General features: G+C 38.3%; 1 protein-coding gene across 8 annotated transcripts in view; it reads right to left on the minus strand.

Annotated features, from left to right (window-relative positions):
- The window catches only part of NCOA3 (nuclear receptor coactivator 3), a 158,095-nt gene that overhangs the window by 35,957 nt on the left and 101,732 nt on the right, over nt 1–20,406 (minus strand). Inside the window, exon 1 of one of the 8 annotated variants that reach the window (XM_032256054.1) lies at nt 1,111–1,136. The exons of the other annotated variants lie outside the window; for them this stretch is intronic. The gene's annotated coding sequence lies outside the window, so the exon portion shown is untranslated. Of the gene's footprint in view, nt 1–1,110; nt 1,137–20,406 lie in introns of those variants that run through there. 8 annotated transcript variants of the gene reach the window in all.

A 20,406-nucleotide genomic window follows, 5' to 3' on the forward strand; every position in this document is an offset into this window, starting at 1 on the left:
AGAAAAGTGCATATATAATGAGTGAATGAACAGGCAGGGCAAGGATGAGGGAGATGACACTACGTGAATCCCACTGAAGGGAGAAACTTAAAAACTCTTTGTACTATTTTCCTGAAACCTTTGCTTTAAGTTTCAAATTATCCTCAAATAAAAGAATTTTAAGCTTAAAGGTATGTTCAGTTTTGACTTTCCAATTTTCAAAAGAGTAGCTCGAGTAATCCCAGTGCTTTGGGAGGCTCAGGCGGGAGGATCACTTGAGTTTGAGACCAATCTGTGCAACACAGTAATACCTCATCTCTAAAAAAAAAATTTTTTTTAATTGGCCAGGCATCATGGTGCACACCTATAGTATTAACTACTTAGGAGTAAAACAGGAGGACTGCTTGAGCCCAGGAGTTTGACGCTGCAGTGAGTTATGGTCACACCAATGCACTCCAGCCTGGGCGACCAAATGTGAGACTGTCTCTTAAAAACAGTAATGATAATAAATAATGATTAAAAAGAATAGTAATTCCATTCCTTAAGTACAAAAATAGAATAATTCTTGCTATGTCTCTATAATGAGTTTTATATTTTCTTTTATATTTCTTTTAAAGGTTATTTTTAAATTGAATGGCAAACTATCCGTTGAGTAAGAACTTTTTTTTTTAAGACGGAGTCTTAGTATGTCATCCAGGATGAAGAATAGTGGCATGATCTTGGCTCATGGCACCTCTGCTCCCCAGGCTCAAGCAATCCTCCCACCTTAGCATCCCAAGCAGCTGGAACAACAGGTGAACACGACCACACCCAGCTAATTTTTGTATTTTTTGGAGAGAAAGGATCTCACCATGTTGCCCAAGCTGGTCATGAACTTCTGGGTTCAGGTTACCTGCCTGCCTTGGCCTCCCAAAGTGCTGGGATTACAGGTGTAAACCACCACACACAACCTACATTTCTTTATTTTAAAGATATAGGCCGGGCATGGTGGCTCATGCCTGTAATCCCAGCACTTTGGGGGGCTGAGGCAGGCGGATCACAAGGTCAAGAGATTAAGACCATCCTGGTCAACATGGTGAAACCCCGTCTCTACTAAAAATGCAAAAATTAGCTGGGCATGGTGGCGCGCACCTGTAGTCCCAGTTGCTCAGGAGGCTGACGCAGGAGGATCACTTGAACCTGGGAGGTGAGGCTGCAGTGAGCTGAGATCATGCCACTGCACTCCAGCCTGGTGACAGCAAGACTCCATCTCAAAAAATGAACAAAGATAGAATTTATTCCACATTCTAGATATAATTTCCTTACTTTGGCTTTTGTATATAAACTGAATACCTGAAAATGAATGGAGAAACTATTCTGCAGATAACAGTACTTCTTTAATTTGAAATATATAATTTAGCCTATATTCTCAATATTATTTCCATTCTTTGGTGTTAAATATAAGTTGAATACTCAGTTCAGAGTAAAGGGCCTACCACATAACAGGTGGTCAATAAATGTCTTGAATACGTATTGAATAAATACAAAAGCAACATTCAACCTACTAAATCATATTTTAGAAGTTCCCTTTATTCTGATCTATAACAATCATTCAATGCAATTCTACTGCTTTAAACTTTTTAAATGTTTACTTCTACAGTTGACATACAGTGTTACAATAAATTCTGGCAGCATAAATTAAATCAACAGAAAAACTAAGCCATGACAATCTCTTAATATGCAAAAAAAATAAGTAAAAATTATCAGTTTAAACCAGAAATGCATACATATCATTTGTGTTAAGTCAATGTGTATGTGCATATAATGAAACCTAAATATGTCTACATATGTCCTCAGACATATGCAGCTTTTTCTCTTGATCTCGCAGAACAAACTACACTGTAAACATAAGCCTGTGCAATCTTCCTGCTACCAAATTTACTCATTCACAGAGCCCAACCTAATTATCCAAAAAGATACTAAAGGAAGGCTAGACATGGTGGCTCATGCCTGTAATCCCAGCACTTTAGGAGGTCAAGGCGGGTGGATCACGTGAGGTTGGGAGTTCAAAACCAGCCTGACCAAGAAAAAGAAAAAAGTACCAAAGGAAAATAACTTAAAGTCATGAAAATGGTGTTTACGCAAACATGAGGGTATAATTACATGAGATATAAAATATTTCTTATTTTTTTGTTTTGTTTTGCTTTTGAGATGGATTCTCACTCTGTCACCCAGGCTGGAGCACAGTGACACAATTTTAGTTCACTGCAACCTCCACCTCCAGGGTTCAATTGATTCTCCTGCCTCAGCCTCCTGAGTAGCTGGGATTACAGGTATGAGCCATCACGCCCAGCTAATTTTTTTATTTTCAATAGAGACAGGGTTTCACCATGTTGGCCAGGTTGGTCTCAAACTCCTGACCTCAACTGATCTGCCCACCTCGGCGTCCCAAAGTGCTGAGATTACAGGTGTGATCCACCATGCCCAGTTTCTATCTTGGCTTTTTAGGAACAGGTTTGACAGACTTGTAGTTCTTACTTAGACATGGACAAACCTGAAGTACATTTACTGTACATATGTGTAAGACACCACAACGTCTAAGAGTAAATGACAAAGTGTTTTAGGACAAAAAGCAAAGTAGAGCAAACATATCCTGAATTTCATTAAACTGACAAAAATGTTCAACATGAGGAATAAAAAAGCATTTCTGGTCCCCAAAATAATAATTTCAGTATATACAATAATATAATTCCTGAGCACAGATGTCTATGACAAACAGTTCAGGTACAGTTTTCTATTTAGTATTGATCTTAGTTATAAACAAAAAATCAAAAATAGCATTTGTTTTCATTGCCACACCTGTTGTCTCCTTCTTACTGAGAGGATATGTTGTTCAGTTTGGTAGATTACTTATTTTAAGACATAAAAGGTAAATGCCTACCACAGACACACTAGATCTAAATCATTTTCAATCAACAGTCAAGAATGAAGATGAGAGAGGGGAACAAGGTATGTACCAATATCATGAAGTTCGTAAGGGGTAAGAAACATGGATCAATGACTGCCTGAGACCAGCTTACATTTTTACATCATAAACTACAACCCATCTAGTGTGGAGAATATATGGAGTTGTTAAAATCCATCTTCAAAGGAGAAATAATACATAGCACAACAGCCTCACAATAAGTTTGATTGTAAGAACAGTCTAGGTCAGGCACGGTGTCTCATGCCTACAATCCCAGCACTTTGGAAGGCTGAAGTGGATCACCTGAGGTCAGCCTGGCCAACATGGTGAAACCCCATCTCTACTAAAAATACAAAAAATTAGCCAGGTGTGGTGGTGTGCACCTATAATCCCAGATACTCAAGAGGCTGAGGCAGGAGAATTGCTTGAACCTGTGAGGTAGAGGTTGCAGTGAGCCGAGATCACACCACTGCATTCCAAACTGGATGACAGTGTGAGACTCTGTCTCCAAAAAAAAAAAAAAAACTAAAAAAACAAGTCTATTAGCACTGAGTTCCTTCTTAATTCTGACTCCCTACAATTAGATATTATCACCTATAGTTGAATAGAAAAAGAAATTAGGACCACAATATGTACCTGCCCCCAAGTAATCTGTCCTCCCAAAACTGTATCAGACATTCAAATAGTGAGATGCATCCATATTTTAAAGTTTCCAATGCACCTCTAATGCACTTACAAGAAGATACACAATCCAGTCTCAGAGGCCTTTTCAAGACCCTGGCACCACAGTATAGAAAAGAGCTATAGTGAGGAACTTTTCATTTTATCAGAATTTAAAGGCTAAAACCAAGTCAATCTTCCAGTGTAAACTCTACCACCCAAATCCATGAGCCATTTTTACAATTATTTTCCTCATCTAAAACGTTTCTACTAAAAATAGTTCTATGCTACATGACTTAAATGTATTAATATGGCAACGCACACTTTAAGACTGCATTTAAGCAATATATTCTATGCAATTACTTTTTTTTTTTTTTTTGGAGACAGAGTCTCACTCTGTCACCCAGGCTAGAGTGCAGTAGCACAATCTCTGCTCACTGCAACCTCCACCTCCTGGGTTCAAGCAATTCTCCTGTCTCAGCCTCCCCAGTAAGCAGCTGGGACTACAGGCGCACACCACCACACCCGGCTAATTTTTCTATTTTTAGTAAAGATAGGGTTTCACCATATTAGTCAGGCTGGTCTCAAACTCCTGACCTCAGGTGATCCACCCACCTCGGTCTCCCAAAATATTGAGATTACAAGTGTGAGCCACCACGTCCAGCCACAATTACTTTAATATAAAATAGTAACAATTAGAATATCTTTCAATGCTATCAAAAGCTAATGATATTTCTATATTATATGGAAAAGTCCAAAGTACATCAGTAAGATTTAAAATGACACGTATCTTAAAAACCTGGATAGAATATTTCCTATAAATACTATAGGCCTTTCTATACATAACAAGCTATGAACATGTTGAAGCTTAGACATTAATGGAATGTATAATAAATTACTAGAAAACGAACTTTCATGGAATAACTAATTATTAAAGCTAAAAAGCTGCAAAGAATTATACTTGCTAGCTCAAAAACCATGACAATTTTGGTTTACAGCTTAGCAGCCCTAATCAGCTTTACTTTTGGTTATTTGGGATTAAGACAAGAGGGAAAACGCTTCATTACACATAGCAAATTAGCCGAATGGACAAGGATACAGGAAATACTCCCTATCCAAAAGGAAAAGATATCAATCAACACTACCAGTGTTCATTAGGCAAGCAAGAAGTTATTTTGGGGATGTAAGAAAGGCTATACTGTGCCAAAATAGGAGATGGGTTATCCAGCAAATCTAAATTGACATAGAGACCAACTAAATTAATAAGGCAGAAATAAGGAGATAATTTTGTGACAGTACAATGTTAGGCATCTCAAGTATACTGGGTAATTTATTTACCATGACCCTCCAGAGTATGTATTACTATATTTCCATTTTACAGATAGAGAAATGGCTAAATAACTTTCTACTAGATCACACATATTCTGGATGGCAGAGCTGGAACTACAATATGTTTTCAGACTTCATAACCAACAAAATATGTATCAAATGTTTTTTGGGCATTTTATTCCCCCCCCCAGCCACAACCACCAAAACAAGTCATTTACTATAATTTGTTTTGGTTATATATCCAACCATAACTATTTCCAACCAGTTAGCCAGAAAATTTCTCGGCTTATCTGTAAGAACACTGAGAGGTTATGACAGCCATAGTTTAGGGGCATGCAGTATTAGGGACAGAAGCAAGGAGTTGCTCAAGCTCAGCAGATACTAATGCTCCCTTCAAGCACCTTACCTAACCATTACCCTCCAATGTCACTAAACTGCCCTTCGTGGTGGTCTAATATTATCCATGACCCTTACTGCCACTTGAGATGGGCAGTGGCTCACATAGCAAGCGGAAAATTTGAGATCGGAAAGTACAAACAATACCCTAAAATGATCAAATATTGTTATTCTTGGGTTTGCTATGATTAAATGGTGAAGCTACTTAACTATCCCAGCAGTAATTTAGTTTATCCATCAGGCTTGTTTCCCTAACTTATACAAGGTATGATTAAATACACTAATTAGAGAGAGGTTTGCTGTATTTCTTGAGAATCACGGCAACTTAAGGAAATTTTTTCAAACAGCTGTGGATCTGAACTGGTTTTTTAAAAACTGCCTTCAAGCACAAGGCAAAAGCAGAGACTGCTCAAGCCAATCAGAAAAAAACAAGTTCTTGGGAAGAATGAGACAGTCATACATAAAAGATCTACCCAAACTGACATTCCTCATCAGACAACTTAGAAAATAACCACCACTAGTTAATACAAGGGCTTAATTTTACAAGGTTTTTTCTCTATTCTAAAAATATCAACAAGTTTCTTAATTTTCTTTGTTTCAATCCATCCATACCCTTACTAATAAAGTAAGTGGAGCTCCAAGAGAACTGGTACCATGGAGAAAAGGACTAAAGAGAACTATAACATGTGTATGTAAGGGACAGGGGAAGGCAGGGAAGAGACAAGTTCATAAACATGGAACTGTTATAAAAGCTTCCTCCCCAAGTGGATAACTCGTCTAGTTAGTATCTCCTACCTTTGTTTACCTTCTACGCTGGTAAGGAAGAGCTGTGAGGAGACAAAGCAGGAGGGGAAAGAGAAGGAGATTTTTAAAAATTTATTTACTTATTTTTCTTCTGCTTCTTCATCCTCTGTCAGAGAGAGGCAAATTTTTTATATCATTTTGTTTTGTGGCTGATAATTTGCTATTATATTTTGTACGATAAACTACAATGCAATCTCTCCCTTTTTTTTTTTTTTTTTCCCAATTTAATTCCATTTCAGCTTACACATTTTGCATGCCCAGAATCATTTTAGGCCCAGAAAACAAAGATAAAATGACACTTCCAACTTCTAGAACTCTCAGGCTAGCAGAACAGGAAGCCATAAAAACAATTAAATAAGTGTTTAAAAAAGAAGGAATCGTATGAACACGACGAATAGAAAAGCCAAGAGCCTACAGTTTTTAGCAACAAAACATACACATGGTGTCTACAAAGAAACTACCTTGTTGGAGATATATACAAGAAAATAGTATAACCTCAGTTCTTGGTAATATCTTCTCCACTACCTTTCCTTTATAATGCCAGCATATTGGGTGAAGGGGTAGCAAGGAAGAATAAAGTAAAACATCCTATTTTTAATATATAAATTGAGCAGAAAAGCATTTGAATGTAAATTATTTTATGCACAAGGTTTCATTCTCTTCTCCTTTCTTGCACATTTATGTTCCAGTTTAAACCTGATGAAGTTGAATTCAAACATAAACTCCCCAGAGACTATAGTACCAGAACTGGGCATACCAATTAGCCAACACAGGTGTTAGTTGCAACTGGAAGCTTGTTGCCAGGAGACCTCTCAACCTCTACATGAGCAACAGAGTTGAAGTTCACAGATATACACTGTGCAGAGGGAGTTAAGGAAGCCAATTCCATCTAAATCGAAATCAAATTACCCTCTCCTGACAGCATACTAACTAGTGGGGTAACTTTTGTTTTAAAGGTTACACTGACTTCTAAATTTAATACACTGAATCTAGCTCATATACAAGAACAGATTTAAGTCTGAGTTTCATAAACTTGAATTTGGCTTCATTTTAAACAACCTATTACCAGTCATACTTTTTCCTCATCAATCACCACCAGCAGCCACCAAAATGACTTCTATACTAAAAGTTTTTAATAAAGGTAACTGAAACATTTCCTATTTTATTTTTAACCTTAAGTCATTAATTCTTTTTAAAATCTCTCCCACATCCCTTTTCTATCTAGAATATTCCTGCAAGACTAATTTGTCGCTTCTGGTAAAATCATCCCCAACTCTCCCAATTAGACAAAGTTTTCCCTTCTTTACCCTAAGTACTTTCCATACTTTTATTATAACATTTTATATATTACACTACTTCTGTCTCTTCTTCCTGCGTTGTAAGCTCTAAACCATAGCATAAACTTTTATGTAACTCTATTTTATTATAAACTCCTTTTCTTTTTAACTACTACCACCATTCCTCTTCTCTTTTCCAACTGCATTCTCCTTTGCCTTCCCATCAGATGTACTTTTGAACAACTCCACATCTTTTTTGTTGCTTTTTTTTTTTTTTTTTTTTTTTTCTTTTTTTTAAACTCCACATCTTCTGGAAATAGAAGATTCTCCTTTTGCAGAGGTAGAAAGAGAAAATTTGGCCAGGTGTGGTGGCTCACACTTGCAATCCCAGCATTATGGAAGGCCAAGATGAAAGGATAGTTTGAACCCAGAACATCACGACCAGCCTGGGCAACACGGCGAAAATCATCTCTACAAAAAATACAAAACACTTAGTTGGGAATGGTGGCGCTGGGAATAGTCCCAGCTACTCAGGAGGTTGAGGTGAGAGGATCACTTGAGCCCAGGAGACAGAGGTTACAGTGAGCCAAGGATTGTGTGCCACTGCACTCCAGCCTGCGCAAAGGGAGTGAGACCCTGGTCCTGAGGGGCGGAAGGAGTGGGGTTTTTTGTCATCATCTGTACTGCTGCTTAGTCTGTGGCTCAGTCTTTTTTTTCCTGACCTCACCGCTTGTTACTCCTCAACAATTATTAAATAACTTTAAAGTCAAAAGAATCCTTAAAAAAAAAATGTTGCTGGGCCAGTTGCAGTAGCTTACACCTATAATCTCAGCACTTTGGCAGGGCCAAGGCAAGAGAATTGCTTGAGCCCAGCAGTTTGAGACCAGCCTGGGTAACACAGTGACTGTCTCTACAAAAAAAAAAAAAAAAAAAAAAAAACCCAAAAATTAGCTGGGCATGTTAGCATGTGCCTCTGGTCCCAGCTATTTAGGAGGCTCAGGTGAGAGGATCACCTGAGCCCAGGAGGTCAAGTCTGCAGTGAACCATAATCACTGCACTCTAGCCTGGGGGACAGAGCAAGACCCCGTCTCAAAACAACAACAACAACAATGTTTCCATATCCCTATAACAAAATTTGTGTCTGATAACAAGATTTGTCTTTTCAAATAAATCTCCAAAGCCATTATTCACCTAATGATGACAACAATACCAATAACAAATAAAATATAAATCAAAAAGTCAAAAAAGAAAAAAAGCTCTCAACATTATTTGTTTTCTGGAGGGTGGGGTGGCACTAGTAAAAAGGTTAAAAGGTATCAGAACTGAAATTCAATAAAAACCCTGACCCTCTCCATTCCTCTCCAAAAAATAGCTACTGTATTATGTGGAGCTAAAAACACCTTTAGGTCAAGATTGTTTCAGGGAAGAAATGTGCAGCAAGTAAAAATGTAAAATACTGAAAACAAGAGGAGATGCATATCACTCAATTTAAAATACAGCATTAAAAAATAAGAATAAGCCTGGTGATTAAACGCTATTTAAAAATTCTTAGCTGGGTGTAGTGGATCATGCCTGTAATCCCAGCACTTTGGGGGGCCAAGGCAGGTGTATCACAAGCTCAGGAGCTCGAGACCAGCCTGGTCAAGATGGTGAAACCCTATCTCTACTAAAAATACAAAAATTAGCCGGGCAAATTGGCAGGCGCCTGTAATCCCAACTACTTGGAAGGCTGAGGTAAGAGAATCACTTGAACCCGGGAGGCAGAGGTTGCAGTGAGCCAAAATTGTGCAATTACACTCTAGACCAGGCAACAGAATGAGACTCCATCTCAAATAATAATAAATAAAATACAACATGGCTTGCTTTTTTTCTTTGTTGCTGTTCAAAGGTTAGTTTCATGATCCATTACTTTAAAGACCTTTTTTTCTGTACTTCACAAAACCTGCCTATGCATGTCTAGTAAATGAAGTCTATGCATTACTATTAGAGAATATTTGAGACAAGAAAACTTTATTATGAACTTCTGTAAAATCATTCATACACCTAAACTGGTTAAAACCAAAACCTACTTCAGCAAGTATCTTGTAGTCACTGTTCAACATATTGGGTATTGTCCACATAGAAAAAAGAAATTGTATCCCCGATACTAAGTGCTTGGAGTAGATGAATTGTTGATCAAGACAGACAAGGTATTTTGCCTTCAAGGAGCTGATGACTCAGTGTCAGCGATTAACAAACTAGTAAGTAAATCATCAGCAACTGTATTATATGCCACAAAACATCTCTATTTAAAATTAATGGTGGCCGGGCACGGTGGTTCACGTCTGCAATCCCAGCACTTTGGCAGGCCGAGGTGGGTGGCTCACGAGGTCAAGAGATCGAAACCATTCTGGCCAACATGGTGAAACCCCATCTCTACTAAAAAATATAAAAATTAGCTGGGCGTGGTGGCGCATGCCTATAGTCACAGCTACTCGGGAGGCTGAGGCAGGAGAATTGCTTAAACCCGGGAGGCGAAGGTTGCAGTGAGCCAAGATCGCACCACTGCACTCTAGCCTGGCAACAGAGCAAGACTCTGTCTTTAAAAAAAAAAAAAAGTAATGGTTAATCTGTGATTCAGAAACAGAAACAACTGAGTACCAGACGTAGCCTATAATGTTACATAGCGATTCAAAGTCCTAAATCTCTGTAGTCGATCTGGTTCTTACTAATAAAAGAAGTAGATTTAGGTTAACAACTAAATGCCCCTCAAATTGGCCAAACTTCAGATTGGTTACCTCAAACCTTCTCCGTATTTAACTTCTGCTATGTGGGTTATGTCAGTATTCACTATGTTAGAAATTAAAACTTAGAAACATTCGCTTTTTTTTTTTTTTTTTTTTTTGGAGACAGGGTCTCAGCTCTCTTGCCCAGGCTGGGGTTCAGGTGCAGCACAGAATAGAAGCAGCTGTAGCAGGAAACGGATATGCTACAAGACATCAAATACAGCAAGGTGAAAGGTTTAAGTCAAATGTTTCTAGAGTTCCAACCAAATTCACTAGATCTCAAGCCTTTTGATCTCAGGATTCCTTTATCTCTTGAAAACTGGAAACCTGTAATAACTTCTGCTATGTGGGTTATGTCAGTATTCACTATATTAGAAATTAAAACTTACAAACATTCGCTTTTTTGAGACAGGGTCTCAGCTCTGTTTCCCACAATGGAGTCCAGTGTGATGCGATCACAGCTCATTGCAGCCTCGATCTGCTGGGCTGAAATAATCCTCCTACCTCAGCCTCCCAAGTAGCTGGCACCACAGGCATGTGCCACGATGTCCAGCTGACTTTTTTTTTTTTTTTTTTTAAGTAGAGACAAGATCTTTCTATGTTTCCCAGGCTGGTCTCAAACTCGTAAACTCAAGCGATTCTCCCACCTCAGCCTCCCAGAGTGTTGGAATTATAGGTATGAACCACCACACTTACACTCATCGACTTTTTTTTTTTTTTTTTTTTTTTTTTTTAAAGTTTTGCTCTTGTCACCCAGGCTGGGCTGGAGTGAAATGGCACAATCTTGGCTCACTGCAACCTCCACCTCCCAGGTTCAGGCAATTCTCCTGCCCCAGCCTCCTGATTAGCTGGGATTACAGGCACCTACCACCACTACCACCATGCCCAGCTCATTTTTGTATTTTTAGTAGAGACGGGGGACAGGGTTTCACCATGCTGGCCAGGCTGGTCTCAAACTCCTGACCTCAGGTGATCTATCCATCTTGGCCTCCCAAAATGCTGGAACTGCAGATGCAAGCCATTACACCTGGCCCTCATTCACTTTTTAAAGCCCATCATATATTAAAATAAATAACAATTTTTGCACAAAAAAAAATTCTGAAACAATGAGAACATTGACAGTGTTTACATATTACAGTAAATAATTAGCTGACTTAATAGAAAGCAATTATTTACTTCTGCATTCAACCTGGTGCAATTTTGATTAAAGGATATAAAGAAAATCTGCCCTCACAAAGACAAAAAGGAAGGATTATTTTAATAGCCTTTTATAAATAATTATGGATATTATTTCTGGTTATTACATTAAAATAAATGGTAATTTCTTAAAGGTTAGTTTTACAGAAAAGAAAAACATAATTTTCCCTCTACCCTATCTGAGTTCTTAGCTGGGACAGGCCCCTTAACAAAAGACAAATTAACCAAAGAAAATCAGAAATATAGTAAGTATACCTCATATATACATGAGAGATACCCAGAGAAATGAGTAAATTTGTTCATTTCTAAGAGCTGGCTTAGAATTCAGACTTAAATGCCATCTTCAGCTGAAACAAAGAAAGAAGGGCATGGGGGCTAGGGGGTAATGGTTATGGAGAGGTGACCAAGAAAAGCATGGTAAACAACAGTAAGGCTTGTTATATAGATTTAAGTCTATGCCTTCTCCATTGATAATTTTCTAGTGATTGAATCATCCTTTTCCTGGTAATGAGGAAGACACTCTTACAAGTGAGATCTCCTTTATAAATTTCCCTTATAAAAGGGTAACTTCTACTGTTTTCAGAACTTCTCCTGTGTCTCAAAATAATTCTTACACCAAACAGGCATATTTTAGGGCATAGTCTAGTCTCCTACAGTTGCAAAGTGGAATCTGAAACCATATAAATGAATTTTCATGCTGCCTCATTAAAATGCATTGGATCTAACTTGCACTCTGAACAGATCTTTAACCCAAGCATCACTGTATAATCAAACACTGGTCATTTAGATAATACGGGTTCATTCAGTTTAAGTAGATCTTTCAAATGCTGGTACATTTCATTATACTATTTTTTTTTAACCCATATTCGTTAAATGTCACCATCTCTCTCATCAGGAAATAAAAAGCTGTTATGTTCATGATGGCAGATTCAAGTTTACTCATTTATAATTTCACCTGAAGCTCAAACGTTATCACTGTCAACCAATACAGTCAGATGTTTTCCCTGTAGTGATAGGTCCACCTCCCTCAATTTCAAGACAGTCTCCAAATAACCAAGATTCAATAGTCATGGTTTGTCATTCATTCAAGTAAAAATGGTGTTCCACGAAAAAAGGAGGTACTTCAGTTCACAATGCAAACAACTGCACAAGTGCTTTGCCTGGAGACAACCATCATACTTTGGTAGGCAGAAGTCTTTGTGCACATTTTGCATTCTCATTACACAGAATATTAAAACAAAAAAACTTAAGGCTAGAGACGAACAATGTCACTGCTTCATCATGGACAATCCTAAGTGGAAAACTGATTTTTTTTATTTTATGAGCTCATGCCAGTGAAGAATGTAACATCTACCTAATAGAGTCTGGTGCCACTGCCCTAATTCATGGGAAGGTGTCAGCAATTTTATGCATCACTGCTTTTGCACCATCAGTGCAAACATCAACAGGATGAAAATAGCAAACAACACATTAGCATTATTATGAGAACAGTCTTAACCATGCAGACCCCTAAAATTCTCAGGAACTTCTAGGGGTCCATGCACCACATTTTGAGAACCACTGTATCAGATTAAGATTGAGGTCGAGAGCTTGAAACTGGTCTGGCTTCTCCAAGATACTCCACATTCATGTAATAAATGTTTTAGGGTTAGGAGTAGTGACTCATGCCTGTAATCTAATACTTTGGGAGGCTAAGGTAGGAGAGACACTTGCCAGGAGTTCAGGACCAGCCTGGGCAACTCAGCAGGACCCTGTCTCTACAAAATACAAAAAAAAAAAAAAAAAATTAGCCAGGTGTGGTGGTAATAAAGTAAGCAGATAAGTAAATAAACAGATGCTTTAGTACCTACTAACTGCAGGTCTGTATAAACAAGCCATGGAGACTTCTGGATAGGATAACAGAGAAATGCTGCTATCAATCAACAACACCTTATCCCCTTGCTCCAAACACTGATAGATTAAATGTGAATTTTGTATTAACTTCAAAAGACACGGTTATGCTCAAACATGACAAACATATTTGTGGACCATAACAGAGGGAAAACATAAAGCAATAAACTAATAACACCATGAACTCAACTGAGCTCTAGGACCAGAAACAAGCAAAGGCAGTCAGGAAATCAAATCACGCCCAAGATAAGAGAACCAAAAGCAAGGCTCATAGGTAGAAACAAAAAAAAGTCTCATAGGTAGAAACCAAACAAAAAACTTCTGAAAGGAAGGTGAAAAAAGGTATTATCAATAGCTAAAGTTATTACTTCAAACTGCCACCAGCAGTTGCAAAGGAAATAAAGTACTCTATTATATATGTACCTCATATATATACGAGGTTATTTTTGTATTTTTAGTAGAGACGGGTTTTATTATGTTAGGCTAGTCTCGAACTCCTCACCTCAGGTGATCCATCCACCTCGGCCTTCCAAAGTGCTGGAATTACAGGAGTAAGCCACGTGCCCAGCCCCTATTTTTAAAATAATAATTGAAAGCCATTAAAAATGATAAAAAGAAATGGTGCTCACGCCTGTAATCCCAGCACTTTGGGAGACTGAGGCGGGCTTGACACCTGAGGTCAGGAATTCAAGACCAGCCTGGGCAACATGGTGAAGCCCTGTCTCTACTAAAAATACAAAATTAGATGGGTGTGGTGGCAGGCACCTAAAATCCCAGCTACTCGTGAGGCTGAGGCAGGAGAATCACTTGAACCTGGGAGGCAGAGGCTGCAGTGAGCCCAGACTGCACCACTGCGCTCCAGCCTGGGCAACAAGAGCAAAACTCTGTCTCAAAAAAATAAAAAACTCCAGTCTCAATTTAAAAAGAAAAGAAACAAGGATAAAATGGATGTTAGAAGAACTATAAGCTTTCACGAATTTGAAAAGATAGTATCATCAATTATCCGTGGCCAAACTCTGGATGAACATGGGATACTTGTCTGAAACCAAGAATCATTAGTCAAGGTTAATTCCTAGACTGGACACAAACACACATCATAATCATTGAACAAAAAAAAAGACGGATCCAACTCAAATGAATCATAGTGAAGTGAAGAGGGGGAAAAAACACAGACTTGAGAGCTGATTTGAGCCCAGCATGATCTTACCAAATTTGTATCTCTTAACCTCAATTTCACCTCCTCTAAAATAGACATCCATCACCTTTACAAAGTTATTGAAAGGTTTAAAAACCATAGGTAAAACCTCAGTGATGTTGGCAAGGCTCTTGAAAAATGGGTCCCTCAAGAACCGTATGATTTACAGACAGAATCAAAGTTACTAAGAAAAACAGAATTTGGCCTCTTAACTGAAAAGTAACTAGGTCTTTTAGTAAACCTAGTTTGTAAACCTAGTTTACAATAAAAGATATTCATGTTTTCTAATTCCTATATTACTGATACAGACAGGAGACAGGGAAATACTGTGGAGAAGAGGGCAGTTCCCTGGCAAAGGCCCCACCCTCAAGCCTGGAAATCCACAACCCTAAATGAGAACAAGCATTCCTGTCTTGGTGCCTAAAAGTTGCCTTTTGACCAGCCACACTCCCATATCCTGTACCCACATAAACCTCAAGCCCCGGCTCCACAAGGAAACAAATAGAAGAGCAGAAGAAGAGCAGAATGGTACAGCAGAGGAGAGAAGAGAAGGAACATCTAAACACTGAGAGGAGTTCGACTGAGGACAGTCAGACAGGAGATGGGCCACTGGATAGCCAAATTCCAGGGGAAGATCATCTTCCCATTCCATCCCCTTTCCAGTTCCTCATCCATCCCCCTGACAGGTATTTCCATCCCTCAATAAAATCCCCACATTCACCATCCTCAAGTCCGCGTGTGACCTGATACTTCCTGGACGCCAGATAAGGACCTGAGTACCAAGACGGCCCTGAGCTATTTAACACTTAAGCCATCCATGGTCAGCAGCAAAGCTAAAAGAACATACTGTACATATGCCCACTTGGGCTTTGAGAGTTGCAGGTTCCCACCCCTAGACACTGCCATGAGGACAGAGCCCAGAGGCACTTGCCCCGGTTCCTACACCTGCCTGTATGCATGCTTCCCCTCCCAAAAGGGGTTTGAGAGCAGAACAGATGAGCCACAGCCCTGCTGGCAAGTCATGCAAGGTTGTGAGGGGGGGAGTCAGGGAACTCTCCCATTTCATCAGCTGAATAAATTAAGCAAATTGTCTAAATCTTGGTACCTATGAGAGAATTTAAGAGATGTCTCTTGAGAAATACTAAATTCTCAAAGATGCTAAGACCTTCCAATAGAAAAGTTTTGTTAGTGCTCCTGAATTGTTCTGCTAGGTACTTAAAATGTTTCCTAAAAACCTCTCTGATACTGTACATTTCTCTGTCAAAAGAATTTGTAAAAACAGAACTCTTATTAGGAAATGCATTTGGTTTACAAGTGACCAAGGATTACTTCTCCCCTGAAAAATCATGTTAACATTCATAACTGATTGCTCTGCATTTTTTTTTTTTTTAATGTAAAGACACTGGCAATTTAGCCTAAAAAAAGGTCCCTTACTATTCATCACTCTTAATAAAATGGCTTCCTTTCCAACTGCCAAAAGGAAAGAGGAAAGAAACTTAGGCTTCTAATTTTTTTTTTTGAGACGGAGTTTCACTCTTGTTACCCAGGCTGGAGTGCAATGGCGCAATCTCGGCTCACCGCAACCTCCGCCTCCTGGGTTCAGGCAATTCTCCTGCCTCAACCTCCTCAGTAGCTGGGATTACAGGCACGCGCCACCATGCCCAGCTAATGTTTTTGTATTTTTAGTAGAGAGGGGGTTTCACCGTGTTGACCAGGATGGTCTCGATCTCTTGACCTCGTGATCCACCCGCCTCGGCCTCCCAAAGTGCTGGGATTACAGGCTTGAGCCACCGCGCCCGGCCTAGGCTTCTCATTTTTCAAATAAAATCAAGAGAGAGCTATTTAAGTACTGAAACACCAAACAGTTTACATGGTGCCTTCACACCACAAACTATGCTTAACAAAAACCCAAGTAAAAATTATCATACACAAAAATAAATTTCAACTTTCTTCTCAGCACCTAGGAATCACAGCCTTAAACTACTAAATCATGTCTGGAAATAAAAAGACAGTAGGATTACAGCTGTGCATGGCCAATTTATCTTCTGAAGTCAAAGCATGTCTCCTGTTACCTTGCAGCAAGTCAACGTGATCTGCATATCAATATACCAAATGGTGGCAGTATCTGAAACCTATACCAACCACAAAAGGTGTTATTTTAATTAACAAGTTGGGGCAACATTATGAGCTTTGCAGTTTTATTCTATTCTTTTTGAATTGTTAAAAGGCTAAGAACCCAGACAACAAAATTATGCCATTCCAATTCTGTTTAAGTCACCCTCCAGTAAAAACAGCCTTATAAATAGCTTTGCAAAGAGAACAGCAATATACCAACAGTGGAGTTTAGAAAAAGTTAATTTCTACAATTTAGTTTTCTACAATAGGACAAAATTTTATGATAAAGATATTAAAGAAGGGCCAAATCAAACAATATAACAAAAGAGCTATCTGGAATGTGTTACGTTATCTGTAACAGCACAGAAACCATAAAAGATAAATTCCATGTAAATGAATTAAGTAGTCTACATTGCTGATTTTCAAAATGCTTGTGTATTCATACAGTGTAAGTTTAATATATGGAGCTCATTAAAGATTTATACTTAGTTTCTTGTATTAGTGACAAGCAATATATGTAAAGCTCAGGAACATGTGTTGAGCATGTGTGTGCATACAAAGCTTTCAAAGTTGCCTTAAAATGTGAAAATGAATATGGCTCCCCCTGTTATCCTTGATAAATGTCAGCTGTCATGTACTCATGTCCAATACATACTATTTTTCACAGAGCAGAGGCCCAGAAAACACAATTTTGAACCCACCAGAGCTGCATGTAATGGTTATACATAAGCAAATTCTATCTGAGGTCAGAAGTTTAAGGGATTTCAATATCAACTTCTAAATAATGCAGGCTTTATATGTTAAATATTATACAGATTCAAAAACACACGCTAATTAGAAGTTTTTAGAAACACAAAATCATAAGAAGGCAATTACTCTTAAAGTTTGGCACATGAGAGACAGGGTCATTTATAACAGTGATACAAACTGGACTATTTGTACAGCAGTTCACCTTTTATTAGATTACTGAGCTGATATTTAGGCCAATTCTATTTCTTAAGTTACAAAATTAAGTATTATAAAGCTATATATAACCGATCTAACGATTGTCATGTCTATATCTAAAAGCTTAGCAGAGAGTAAACCACCTTAACCTTTGGTCTTTGCTATGGTTTAAATATAGTTTATCTCCACAAAAACTCATGTTGAGGTGTGGCCTCCAACCGTTGTGGTATTCGGAAGTGGTGCCTTTAAGAGGCAATTAAGTCATTAAGATGGATTAATGCCTTTCTGACTCCCCCGAGTTCTTGCTCCCACAGGTTTGGATTAAAGAGTGGGTTGTTATAAAGTGAGACCACCTCTTCTGTTGGTCACTTTGCACACGCTGCTTCCCCTTCCACTTTCCCACCGTGGTGTTATGACATGGCACAAGGCCCTCACCAGAAGCTGACCAGATCTCGAACCTCCCAGCTTCCAGAAACTTGTGCTAAATATACCTCTTTTATAAACTACCTAGTTTCTGTTGCTGTAACAGAACACCACAAAACAGACTAAGACATTCTTTGACTTTAATAATAAAATATAACTATCAATAGAAATTGTCTTTTGAAAGCATTCCCTGTATGGTATGTGAACTACACTCAGAATAAATTGCCTTTTACAGTAAATAGTTACATGAGCAAAACTAAATTCAAGATAGTTAAGGTTTTTTTTTTTTTGCAGGCACAGTGGCTCATGCCTGTAAACCCAACACTTTGGGAGGCCAAGGAGGGCAGATAGTTTGAGCCCAGGAGTTCGAGACCAGGTTGGGCAACATGGCAAAACCCCATCCCTACCAAAAATACAAAAAATTAGCTGGGTGTGGTGGTGCATGCCTGCAGTCCCAGCTACTCGGGTGGCTGAGATGGAAGGACTGTTTCAGCTTGGAAGGTGGAGGCTAGAGTGAGCCAAAATCACACCACTGCACTAGAGAGCCTGAGTGACAGACTATGACTCCATCTCCCCAAAAAATTTTTTAAAAGACATGTAAGCTTTTAAAGTTATAAATGTGGCTGGACATGGTGGCTCACACCTGTAATCCCAGCACTTTGGAAGGCCAAACCAGGCAGGAGTTCGAGACCAGTCTGGCCAACATAGTAAAACCCATCTCTACTAAAATATAAAAATTAGTTGGGCATGGTGGTGCACGCCTGTAATCCCAGATACACAGGAGGCTGAGGTACGAGAATCATTTGAACCCAGAGGTGGAGACTGCAGTGAGATGAAATGACATCACTACTCTCCATCCTGGACAGAGTGAGACTCCATCTCAAAAAACAAATTATAAATGCATTAATCATCTCCTACATACCATCATAAAAACAAGTTACCTCCACATTTTAAATACAGTATCACTAGTCAGCAGTCTTCCTCACATACAGGATGACACTCTTAAATGTTTAAAAAATATATACGAAGGAAGAGAATAAGCCATCAGATCATCTCAAGTAAAATAACTGGAGCTTTTCTACTTGTAAACTACTGCACTTAACTAGTCCTAAACAGCAGATCCACCAGGACTATGACTTTTTTGAATTTTTTTAAATTGTATTTATAAACTTGAGAGCAAAAATTGATTCCTGGAGGTACTGTGCAAGATAGCATAAATATCTCACAAACGTTTAGTAAACAAATAGAAAAAGTGGAGATGGATCTGGGTATGGTCTTTTTAAGAATACAGTCTTTTCAATGTAAACTTTCTTGACACATGAAGAAGATAATGCTGCTTGAATTTATATTGACCATATAATTATAGGATAACCCCTATAAAGAGACTGAATAAAGTTTTTTAAAAATTGAGGTGAGTGCAATTAACATGTTATTTTTGAAATCTAACAATGTTTGAGACCGGAAACCTTTTGAGATCAGGTTCATGGGAAAGCAGTATTTTTCCATAAAATTTCTTTATGACATCATGGTGCTCTTAGCAGTTTTGCAAACATCAGTTAGATTCTTTAACAGCTTTACTGTGATATAATTCACATATCATATGCTTACAGTACATGACGGGCTTTAAGTATATTTCAGAGTTGTGTAACTCACTGTAATCAATTTTAGAACATTTTCATTATCCCAGAAAGAACTCAACATCCCTTAGCTGTTATTTCCCCTCCTCCCATTCCCACCCCTCAACTTCATATAACCCAACCTCCCACCCATTCACCCCTGCCCTTGGCAACCACTTAGGTATTTTTGTCTTTATGGATTTACCTATTCAGGACATTTAATATAAATGGCATCACACAATATCTAGTTCTTTGTGACTAGCTTCTTTTACTTAGCATAGTGTTTTCAAATACATCCACATTGTAGCACATATCAGTTCAGCCATGCCTAGCTTAATGACAGGGATGCATTCTGAGAAACACGTCTTTAGCCCATTTCATCATTGTGCAAACATCAGAGTGCATCTTAACAAACCTAGAAAATATAGCCTAAACTTAGGCTATAGGGTATAGCCTACAGCTTCTACACAATAAACCTATGCTGCATGTTAATATATTGAACACTGCAGGCAACTGTAATACAATCGTATTTGTGTATCTAAGCATACCCAAACATAGAAAAGATTCAGTAAAAATAAAGTATTATATTCTTATGGAACCACTGTGATATATGTGGTCCTAATCCTTCATTAACTGAAACACTGTTCTATGTTACATGACTGTACTTTCTGTTTTTGGCTAATACTTCATTGTATGGATACACCACATTCTATTTATCCACTTATCAGCTGATGAAAATTTAAGTTTTCTGCTATTACGAATACTGTTGCTATGAATATTTGTGTACAAGTTGTGTGATTATGTGTATATGTGTGTGTGTGTACACACACACACCATATATATATATATATATATATATATGGTGTGTGTG

This window comes from Sapajus apella, unplaced genomic scaffold (assembly GCF_009761245.1).
Source record: "Sapajus apella isolate SASKATOON/1434 unplaced genomic scaffold, GSC_monkey_1.0 scaffold92, whole genome shotgun sequence".
Lineage (NCBI taxonomy): Eukaryota > Metazoa > Chordata > Mammalia > Primates > Cebidae > Sapajus > Sapajus apella.